General features: G+C 37.9%; 1 pseudogene; it reads left to right on the top strand.

Annotated features, from left to right (window-relative positions):
• Positions 1–2,613: 2,613 nt before the first annotated feature.
• Positions 2,614–3,265, top strand: LOC102862434 (annotated as a pseudogene).
• The last annotated feature ends 7,928 nt before the right edge of the window (positions 3,266–11,193 follow it).

Below are 11,193 nucleotides of genomic sequence, written 5' to 3'. Positions count from 1 at the left end.
TGTCCCTCCACCCTTCCAAGCATGTCCCTCTCCAAGTACCAGTATCTCCTGGTCACATGCCCAAAGTAGATGAGACAGAGCTTCAAAATCTTAACCTCCAAGGAGAGATGTGGTTTCACTCCCTCCAAGACAGAACTATTTGTTTCCTTGGTGATCCATGTTATGTTCAAGACTCTTCTCCAGCACCACAACTCGAAGATATTGATTCTTCTTTTGTCATCCTTAGTCATTGTCCAGCTCTCTGATGCATAGCAAGTAATTGTGAAAACTATTGCCTGGATTAGGCGCACCTTAGTCTCTAAACTCTCATCATTGCTTTTCAGCACTCTGGAGAAGTCCCTGACAGCAGATTTTCCCAATGCAGTTCATCTTTTGATTTTCTGACTGTTGATGTTAAGAGTTTTAAGTATGGATTAGAGCAAGCTGTACTTGTTAACAACCTCAATCTCTTCTCTATTACGGTGCTGCAAATTGGCCCAGTGGTGAGAATCTTTGTCTTCTTGATGCTAAACTTCAATCCATATTGAAGACTACAGTCCTTGACCTTCTGCGACAAGAACTTTAGGTCTTCTTCAGTTTCAGCAAGAAAGGTTGTGTCATCTGCATAAGGCAGGTTGTTGAAGTAGAGTATGATAATGTTTTCACTTCTAGAGTTTCATTTTGATCTTTTTCAGTTCTTTGTAGCCCTACAATTGCTTGTTAATTTTTATTTTTTTATTAAATTTTATTTATTTTAATGAACATTTACAGAGATTTTGGGTTTCCATTCATTCATTGTTGCACTATTTTCTCTACCGTCCCCCCCAGTTTGTTCCTCTTTCCCACCTTGAAAGTCTGTTTTAATTGTCCAATTGCCACACTGCTTGTCAAAGCCAGTTCTGATTAATCTCCTTTGTCAGTGTGTCCTTTGCCATTCCCTATCACTCCTCCCTGAGAGAGACTTCACCTTGATTCATAAGGAAAAGGGGATGGTGTATTCTCTTAGCTACTTCCTGTTGAAAAGAGACACTGTAAGTTTCAGGGTGAAGATCTTCTCTCACTACTCTAAAGGGCCCCTTTGGCAATAGGAAACACATGACTATTGTAGAGATTGATTTTGGAATTTAGATGCACTGTTATCAATTGTGCTTAGCCGTACATGTTCATATCCTTGAAGATGTATCATGGAAGTGTTGCAGCCAGAAGACACAAATTTAACTAACAAGTTAAAAGTACATGAGGCTTGTTCATTTTTAATGCCATCTTTCAGTTTTAAATATCTCACACAAGACCATTGAACATTTTGTTTATGGCTCAGATATAACAAGTCCATGAGCCATCTAAATTTGTTGTTTGCTGTTGTTTTTTTAATTCTTTTCAAAAAAGTCTTGCTCACTTACTGATGATTCTTGTGAACCACACTGCAAGTTTTTATCTGTGGTGGCTGTGTCAAATCAAATTAGAGGACATTCTTTACTCCGGGTTCGGTGTATGTTTGCCTCTGCTGGGAGCAGATGGTGCTAACAACCTAAGACCACTTAGTGGTTGTTATATACCGCCAAAGTAAAATCAGCTCACCCCTGACTCTTCATCCTATTTATAGAGGCTGTTAACCACACAGGAGGAGATTGCCCATCTTAGCTCTCAATAATAGCCTTAATAGAAGAGTTCTGATGACTTAGATGTAAGGAGGTGCAATGCTAACCCAAAGGCAGAATCTTCTAGCTGCTCTGTAGAAGAAAGACGGGCAATCTCTTCCCATGTGATTTATAGTCTTAGAAACCAAATCGAAGGTCAACTATGACTCAAAATTGACTCTACAGCAATGAGTACAAGAATGTCTTCATGAAAGAGTCCTAGTGGTGTACTGCACGATCTGGTGGGCTGCTAACTTAAATGCAATATAAACGTTTTAATGAGGATAGGCCCAATTCAGCTGTCCTTTTCAACAAGAGGCCCAAGACTTGGGCCTCTTACCTGTAGGCTCCCATGCAGTCACTGACCCTGCTTTCAGGGAGCCACTTAGTCCTCCAGACTGTTCGCTACTTACTGATCCTGGCAGATAGACTCCATGGTTTGTCTCCATGATTCTCTTCCTTGAAGTTTCCCTTTCTGCTTATGAGTCTATTATATCATTCATATATGTATTTTACAGTAGGAAGGTCTCGTTCTTATAGCTGTTAGGTGCCACTGAGTCACCTACAACTCATAGTTACCCTATGAACAATGGATCGGAACCTTGCCCTGTTCTGTGCCATGCTTTTCATCTCTCATATACTTGAGTCTGTTGTTACAGGCACTGTGTCAATACATCTCATCGAATGTTTCTCTTTTACACTGACCTTCTGCCTTTGTAAGTATGAAGTCCTTCTTCAAGGACTGCTCCTTTAAAATAATATGCCCAAAATATGTGAGACAAAGCCTTATCATCCTTACCTCTAAGGAGCACCTTGGCCACTTTGTGCTTTATAGTTCATGAGATATTCTATACCTTTCTCCAACACCACAACTCAAAGGCATCAATTTGTCTTCTGTCCTCTTTAGTCATTTTCCAGCTTTCAGATGCATAACATCTGAAAATTGCTTGCCTTGATTTAGGCAGGACCCACAGATGCTTCTGGAAGAACTATCACTATGGCCGCTCAAGAAGAACCCAAGGTACAGTTTAAATTTGTGTTAGTGGGAAATGGTGGTACTAAAAAACCAATGTTTGTGAAATGTCATCTGACTGATGAATTGGAGAAGAAATATGTAGCCACGTTGGGTGTGGAGGTCCATCCCCTCATGTTCCCTACTAGCAGAAGACCCATTAAATTCAGTATGTGGGGTACAGCTGGTCAGAAGAAATTTGGAGGACTGAAGGATGGCTATTATATCCAAGTGCAGGGTGCCATTCTAATGTTTGATGTAACATCTAGAGTTATTACCTATGAGAATGTGCTTAGCTGGCATAGGGATCTGATTTGAGTATGTGAAAACATTCCTATTGTGTTGTGTGGCAACAAAGTGGACATTAATAACAGAACAGTTCTGGCACTATCCATTGTTTTCCACTGAAAGAAGAATCTTCAGTATCATGGTATTTCTGCCAAGATTAACTACAACTTTGAAAAGCCCTTTCTTTGGCTTCCTAGAAAACTAATTGGAGACCCTAACTCAGAGTTTGTTTTCATGCCTGCTCTTGCCCCACCATAAGTTGTCATGGACCCAGTACTGGTAGAATAAAGAGCATGATTTAGAGGTTGTACAGACAACTGCTCTCCTGCATGAGGCTGATGACCTGTGAGAGAACAGGTTGGAACCTGGAGTCAGAAGTCTAGATTTATAGGTAACCATCCTGTGATGCTAGTGGTGCCGTGTATTTGCTACTTGACTGTCTGGCTAACAGACCATGTGCTCATCTTTGGGATGCTGAAGGAGATGAATGGACTTCGGAGTGAGTGTGACAGTTAAAAAAACCCTTCACTTTTTGAACCTGCATATTTAGCTGTTTGGGAAGGCAGTTGTTTCCTTCTTGAGTTTCAAATGCGAGACTGCTACAGTCACATCATAATATTTCATGGTAAAATCATGTTTGGTACTGTCATTCCCATTCCTTTTTGTTTAGAACTAGAATAAAGTCATATTTAAAAAGAGAGAGAGATCATGGCTTGAATCAAATGCACCTTAGTCTTTACATTGACATCATTGTTTCTTAACACCTTAGAGAAATCCTTCAGAGTACATTTACGCGATGCAATTTGTCTTGATTTCTTGACTCCCGGTGCCAAGGATGTTGATTGTGGATCCAAGCAAGATGAAATCACTGACAACTTCAGTCTTCTCCCTATTTATTATGATGTTGTCTGTTGGCCTAGAGGTCAAAATTTTTCTTTTCTTGGTGTTGAGACATAGTCCATTTTGGAGGCTATAGTCCTTGATCTTCTGTATTTCAAGTCCTCTTCACTTTGGACAAGCAAGGTCTTGTCATTTGCATAATGCAGGTTTTATGTGAATTTTCCTCCCATCCTGATTCCACATTCTTCTTCATAAAGTCTAGCCTCTCAACTTATTTGCTTATCATACAGATTAAATACGCTGACTTATACCTTTCTTGATTTTTAAACCATGTAGTATTCCCTTGCTTTATTCAGTCAGCAGTTTCCATAAGGTATAATCTGAAAGTGGAAAATCCCTGTTTAATTTTAGCAGAGAAATTATATGCATTGTATAAAAAAAAGAATAAGGTTTTCAGTTGTTACTGTGTGAAATGCTTATTAGATCTAATTCAGCCTGAAGTAGCATATGCTAAAATACAGTTGCAAGTCATTTAGCTCTGCCTGATGATAACATAAAAGGCACTTGATGTGATACAGAAGCATTCCCACTTAAAATAGTTTAGAATTTGAAAGGCCTTTTCTAATTCTATTTGTTGCCAAATGCAATGTGACATTATTCAACTGATTAGAACATCTTGGTTAATTTCTGTTTCTATTCTAAACAGTTCTTTCCTAAACCTTTGATGTTGTTGTTGGTGTGTACCGTTGAGTAGGAACCAACCCATAGCTGACCTTCTGATGGGTTTCTGGAAGCAGTTCATCACATGGGAGGAGAGTGTCCATTCTTCTGTGGAGCAGCTGGCGGCCTCAAACTACATGCCTTCAGGATTGCAGTGCAGCTTCTTGCCACTAGGCCATGAGAGCTCCCTTACTTCAAAGTAAATAATCTCTAAGTACGCAAAGTGGACAGATAAGACTGTAGACTGACACACAATCCACAGACTAACACTAAAGCAATGATCTCTGCTTGTTTTATTGTCATCTCCATGTCTGTAATCACAGCGCAAGTACTGTTCTCTTGCTTTAGTCAGAGCTTTGTTTTGAATAAAAACTTAAATTGTTAACGTACAGATGTTGTTCTTAGGTGTCAGTGGGTAAGCTACAGCCTATTGTTGTAGTCATTATGTCAATGAGGCTCTTCCACCTTTTTACTGACTTTTTCAAGCAAAATGTCTTCCCCCACCCCGCAAGGACTAGAGCCTTCTGGCAACATGTTCAACATATGTAAGACAAAATTTTACCATTCTTGCCTCTGAGGAGGAGCATCCTGTTTATACATCCTCCAAGACAGATTTGTTGTTGTTGTTATGGGATTTCCTTTGTCACTACTTTTTGGTTTTTTTAATTGATATTTTAATGAATGTTTACAGCAAACATGGATTTTCATTCATTGTTGCACATTTTCCTCCTTACCCCCTGGCCCAAGTTCACTTTTCTCTTTAAACACATTCTTTCATTGTTGCACAATTTCTTCCCTGCACCCCTCCACCCTGCCCCCTAGTCCACTTTGCTTTACACCTCTTATTCTGGATTGCTGTCATGCAAATAATACTCAGTCATATATTTCTTTTAGATAGCTCTTTATCTCACCTATTTAAATGGAGTGTTCATTATTTATCCCCTCTTTTTTTAGTTTTTGCCCCCAACCTCCATGTCAGTCCTGTTTTATAACAGTGACACTATGCAGTATTTGTCCTTTTATGACTGAGATATTTCACTCAGCATAATGTCCTCCAGGGTCACTAATTTGGTAGAATATTTTATGAGTGCTTTGTTTTTCAGTGCTCGGTAATACTCCATTGTGTGACTATACTACAGCTTCTCTATCCCTTCATTTGTTGATGAGCACTTGGGCTGTTTCCAATTTTTTGCTATTGTGAACAATGCAGCAATAAACATGGATGTGCATATATCTGCTTGGGTGGCAGTTCTGAGAGGGTTAAACCAGGCTGCTCCTTGGAGGCAAGGATTCTGGGGCTTCGCCTGACATATTTTGGACATGTTGTAGACAGGTCTTTGGAGAGGGACATCATGCTGGGCAGAGTGGAGGGACAGTGCAGGAGGGGAAGACCCTCTATGAGGTGGATTGATTCAGTGACTGGGGTAATCGGGATGGATGTGTCAGAGGCAGTGAGATTGGCACAGGATAGAGGAGGGTTTAGGGCTGTTGTACATAGGGTCTTTATGAGTCGCAAGCGACTCGACGGCACATAACAGCAACAACAACATATTCCCAGTAGTGCCATTGCTTGGTCAAATGGTATTTCTATTTCCAAATTTTTGAGAAAGTGTCATATTGCATTCCAAAGTGGTTGCACCATTTTATACTCCCACCAACAGTGAATAAGGGTCTAATTTCTCCACAACCTTGCCAGCATTTGTTGTTTGCTGCTCTGTTGGACTTTGCTATTGTTATTGGGTTGAGATAACATCTCATAATTATTTTGATTTGTGTCTATCTTAGAGCTAGGGATTTTGAACATTTCTTCATGTATTTATTCACCATCTGAATGTCTTCTTTGGTGAAGAATCTGTTTATATTCTGTGCCCATTTTGTGATTGAGTTGTTTACATTTATCTTGTTGAAGTGCTGGAGTGCTCTATAAATTCTAGATATAAGCTTCTTATCAGACTTGTCATACCAAATATTTTTTCCCAAGTCTGTGACTTTTTTTTACCCTGTTGGAAAAGGTTTTGGATGTGCATGGGATTTGATTCTTAGAATAGATTAATCTATTTTATTCTCTCATGGTTGTAGGTTTTTCAAGATGCTTGAAGACTGACTATTCATGTTGTTTTAGGGCTTCGAGAATTCTTCCAAGTTTTTCTCTGATGAAGTTTATCATCCTTGGTTTTATTTCATAGGTCCTTGATCCATTTTAATTGGTTTTTGTGCCTTGTGTGTGAGCCACGGGTCTTGCTTGATTTTCTACAGCTAGTTTTCCAATTTTGCTGAAACCATTTGTTAAAGAGGTTTCATTTCCCCACTTAACTGATTTCATCTTCTTGTCAAAAATCAGTTTACCATAGGTACTCTATCAGTATCATGCTGCCTTGACCACCATGGCTGTGTAGTCATGTTTGAGATTAGGCAGTGAGATGCCTCCTACCTTATTTCTCTTTTTCAGGAGTGCTTTGTTTATTTGGGGGTCTCTTTCCATTCCAAATTAAATTGGAAATTGCCTTTTCTATCTTGTTGGAGAATGGAATTAGTATTTCTATTGAGATGGCATTGAACATGAAGATCGCCTTTGGTAGAATTGTCATTTTTCACAATGTTGAGTCTTCTTATCCGAGAGCATGGCATATTCTTCCATTTCTCCAGATTTCTTTTTCTTTCTTGTAGTACCACTTTGTAATATTCTTTGAATAGGTCTTTTGTGTTTCTAGTTATATTTACTCCCAAGTATTTAATCTTGTGAGATGTTTTGCTGTTTTTGACAATCTATGGTATATTCAGTACTCCTCTCCAACACCACGTTTAAATGTTTCTCTTCTTTGATCTTCCTTATTCAGTGCCCAACTTTCAGATGCAAAGGAAGCAATTGGAAATATTATTTCTTGGATCAAGTGCACCTTAGTCTTTACACTAACATCCTTTCAACTTAGTCATTACACTGACATATTTGTTCTTTAATACTTTAAAGGGGTACCTGACAGCAGCTTTACCCACTGCACCTTGTCTTTTGATTTCTTGCCTGCTGTTAGTATGGGTATTGATTGTGGATGTAAGTAAAGTGAAATCATTGATATCTTCAATCTTTTTCTATCTATCATGATGCAAGAACTTTTGTTTTCTTGACTAAGGCATAATCTGTATAGAAGACTGTCTTTGATCTTCTCCAGTAAGTGCTTCAGATCTTCTTCACTTTCTGCAAGGAAGGTAATGTCATCTGCACAGCAGAGGTTATTAATGAGTCTTCTTCTAATTCAGATGCCATATTCTTCATTATATAATTTGGCTTCTTAAATGATTTGCTCAGCATACAAATTGAATAGGTATGAAGAAATAATACAACTCTAATGCACATTTTTTCCTTTTTTATACCATGTAGTTTTCCCTTGTTCTATTTGACTAATTGTACAAAAAGATGAATTATAATTACTCTAAGTGTAGAGGCAGTTGAATTGTGTTCAGACTATTAGCACATGTTAATCATTTAGCTGCATGTAGTCCTGTGCTAAGTACTATACTAATATAATTATAATCACTTACTCCTTACTGGAAAATTGAATGTAATACAAATTAGAATATATTAAGTTATAAAGTCAGAGAAAATAGAATGAAAATATGAAATCATTGTCAGAATAAGTTATTTTTCATCTATAGACTAGTATTCTTGTGTGGTGCAAAATTTAATGTTTTAAGCTGTTAATGGAAAGGTTAGAAGCTTAAATCCACCCAGAGGGCCCCTCTTAAGAAAGCTTTTGTATTCTACTTCTAAAAAATTATTCAGTGAAAACCCTTTGGAATACAGTTTGCTTTGACACACATGAGTTAACATGAGTAGGAATTGATGTGATGGCTAAAATTTTAGTAGTTTAGTAATACATGCATTTGGGAAGTAGTTTTCAAGTAGGCAGGAAAAATAGTTATTTGAGAATAAATTCAGATTATAGTCATTGCAAACCTAAGTTGATCTGGGTTCATAAGAAATTACCACTAACTTTGTATCAGGTTTTACTCTTAAGAAAGAGAGGGGTTTGCAACTCCCTAGGAGGGAAACAGCTCCAGGCAGGATACCTGGCCACCACTGTACAGACCACAGACCAAAGAGGACAATAAAATTTCAGGAAGAGGGCTTCAATCAGATAAGAGACTCACTATCAGAGCCAATAAATTGGTATGCTGGGGAGGAAGCTACCTGCCACTCTCCTGGACAGTGACTACTCTAGATTGAGAACTTGGCCTTTGCACTCTGCAAAAAAAAAAAATGAATGAACTTCAGGAAACAGGGCTACAATACAGTGGGAATCCCACAAGGCTGCACTGCAGATCAGAGTTTCTGGAGGACATTAGAAAAGTCAAATATCCATGCTTCACAGGCCTAGAAGTGATTTCCAATAGAGCAAGTTTTGCCCATCTCCATAGTCGAAACACTTTAAACCTGTAATTAATAGAAAACATCATAAAGATAAAGAACTATCAACAATCTAAGAAGACTCAATAAAAATGATCTAACACATGCCAAAAAAGAAAGCCTCATATAGTCAAGAAAGCAGCAGGCAGCTTCAAACATTGTGAAAAAAAATATGTTAAACAAGCCTTCTCATAAAGAAGCAGAGCATGTTGCAGATCTAGTGATTTCCCCAAAGATAGAAAGAAGAAATATATTTACATAGAGACATAAGAACAGCTAAAGAATAAAGTACAATTGATCAAAGAAAGAATTGAAGCCATAAATAAAGCTAATACCCGAGACAGGAAATCATAAAAAACATATATTGATGTGAAATTATATCAACAGCTACAGAAGAATGTGCAAATGATGTAAGAAAGAATTGAAACAATGGGTAAAGAGTACAAGAACTTTAAAAATAATCATAAGGCAGAGAGAGTACAACCAAACCGAACTGGAAATAACAGAAATACATGAAAATACAATCCAAAATATCAAGGCAGAAATGGCAGATGTTTCCAACATACTGGAGGGAGAAACAAAAAGAAGCAGAACAGGAGACAAGATGATAGAACAGAGAGTCAGCAAGCTGGGAGATAAAAAACCTCAATGGGAGCATACTAGAAGAAAAACCAGAGAGGAGAAAAAAGGGAAATGAAGAAAATGTTAAAATCAGGTTTGAGAACACCAAAAGGAATAACTTATGTATGATTGGAATTCCAGAGCACAAGGAGGACAGGGGGAAAGCACTAAGAAAATTGTGGAAGAATTGTGGAAGGAAACTTCCTAGGCATCACAAAAAAATGAGTAAATCCACGTTCAAAAACTCAAACAGAACCTCAAACAGACTAGACCTACAAAGAAATACATCAACATAATGTTATAGTCAAATTCTCCAAGATCAAAGATAAGGATAGTATACTACAAGCAGTGTAAGAAAAACAAAGAGTCACCTACAAAGGAGAAATAATTAGACTAAGTTCTGATTTCTCAACAGCAACTATGCAAGCAAGAAGACAAATGGAATGGCATATACAAAGACTGAAAGAAACAATTGCCAGCGGATAATCTTGTACCCAACAAAGTTGTTTATCAAATATGAAGAGAAAATTAAGTCATTTGCCAAAACACAGGAAGAATGCTATAAAAATGCAAAGGGAAGTTCTTCACATGAAAAGACCAAAGGGAAGTGTACGGATCATAGTAATCAAAAGCAACAAAGAAACAGCAAAATAACAGTGATAAAACCTGGCCTGTCAATAGTCAAAATAAATGTGAATGAAGGAAATACACTCATTAAGAGAAAAAGAGTAGGGTATCCTGCCTACAGAAGACACATCTAAGAAATAAGGAAAAAAACTAAAAATCAAAGAGAGGAAAAATGACACCAAGCAAATGGCACCTACAAAAAAGCAGGAACGACAATGCTAAATCTAATAAAATAGACTTTATGGTAATACACTATAAAAGATAAGAGAGGGTACTATATAATAATTCAAGACAAAATAGATCAAGAAGGCATAACCTTGGCTAACATCAATACACAAATTATGTTCTTGCACAAAACTATGATTGTTAAAATAGAAGGATAGCATAGCTAGTAAGAGGTATATAAAAATCCGAAGGGGAAAGGGTCAGAGGTATAGGATGTGGGGTGCTGAAGTGGAGAGGGGTTGAAATCATGGAGTCACAGAGTTTGGTAGGCAGAAGGATGGGGTTGAAGAAATTAGGAAAGATTCAGTAAGGACCTGAAATGATGACATAGATCAATAATGATTGGTTTTATAAAATGACTTTATAAAATTGTAGGAATGATTGTATAAAAACAATGGGGTGGGGGTGAGGATGTGCGGGGTGGGGAGCGGATTGTGTACCAATGAGGGAGTTTGTCTTTTGCTTTTCAAGGAGAGGAGCGAACTGGGGGTGGGGCTGGAGGTGGGGGTGGAGGAGGTGCGGGGGGGGGATTGTGTACCAATGAGGGAGTTTTTCTTTTGCTTTTCAGGAAGAGGAGCAAACGTGGGGGTGGGGGGTGAGGTGGTGTGGGCAGGGAGAAGGGTGCAACAATGAATGAATGGAATTCCAAAATCTCTGTAAATGTTCATTGAAAGGAAAAATAAATTAAAATATAAAAAAATAAAATAAAACATATTTGCAATTAAAAAATAAATAAAATTGGGAAGGGATGTGTGTCAGGGCTATACTCTTTCTCTACACCTATTCAATCTGGATGTTGAGCAACTATTTGAGAAGCTGTACTTTATGAAGAAGAGTGTGGT

Source organism: Elephantulus edwardii, unplaced genomic scaffold (genome assembly GCF_000299155.1).
Source record: "Elephantulus edwardii isolate Elephantulus edwardi_28Jun2011 unplaced genomic scaffold, EleEdw1.0 scaffold00090, whole genome shotgun sequence".
Taxonomy (NCBI): domain Eukaryota; kingdom Metazoa; phylum Chordata; class Mammalia; order Macroscelidea; family Macroscelididae; genus Elephantulus; species Elephantulus edwardii.
This window is presented reverse-complemented; position numbering and strand designations above follow the sequence as displayed.